The following is an 806-nucleotide window of genomic DNA, read 5'->3' as shown; positions in this document are numbered from 1 at the left end:
CCATTATATTTCATGATGTATTTTATCAAAATAAATGACATAAGTTCATAAGAAAATGTTTCATTTTCAAAAAAGATTTTATACAATTTATAAGCCATGTAAAACCAGAGTACAGTAATGCCACAACTTACCCATCAGTGTTCAGATCATCTTTTCTCCTGACAAAATCAATGTGATGGCAATATTTCCATCCACTGAATGCAAGCTTTTCCATATTCCAAGCAAGCTTGGTGACTTCATGTGCCTCTGCAAGTCATGAAAATTATGAAAATAAATCCAGAAATTATTGGATTGTTGGACATTAAACCAGTAGTGGTTGAGGCATCAAAGGTAACTAAGTAAGGAGCTGTTTTATGGATGGAAACTGTAATATTATTACCGGTCATAATTGATATCACTAATGTAATCGTTCATATGCTCCAGACACAATAAGCATATTGCAGTTTAATTGCGGGACTTGTGCTGTTTTTGGTGAAAGCAAATTAAAAATATGTATATTTACAATAATTTATTTTGAATCTAGTTACTAGTTACTCCTTTCAAAGGTAATAGTATTACTTTACTGATTACTTTCTGGCAACAGTAATTAGTTACACTACTAGTTACATTACTTTCACGCCCCACATAAGTTATTATGTATCTTTCCCATAAAATTCTTTTAAAATGTTTCTAACAATATATTTCTGCCTCATCATTTGACCAAAATCCACACTGGATCACAGTCAGAAGTTATTACAAATGCTCAATGGTGATTGATAGTGATGTTTAAGTAAAAGTGTCGTATTAAGCTCATTAATTGTTACGTG

This window comes from Sinocyclocheilus rhinocerous, unplaced genomic scaffold (assembly GCF_001515625.1).
Source record: "Sinocyclocheilus rhinocerous isolate Xijiao unplaced genomic scaffold, SAMN03320098_v1.1 scaffold1702, whole genome shotgun sequence".
Lineage (NCBI taxonomy): Eukaryota > Metazoa > Chordata > Actinopteri > Cypriniformes > Cyprinidae > Sinocyclocheilus > Sinocyclocheilus rhinocerous.
This window is presented reverse-complemented; position numbering follows the sequence as displayed.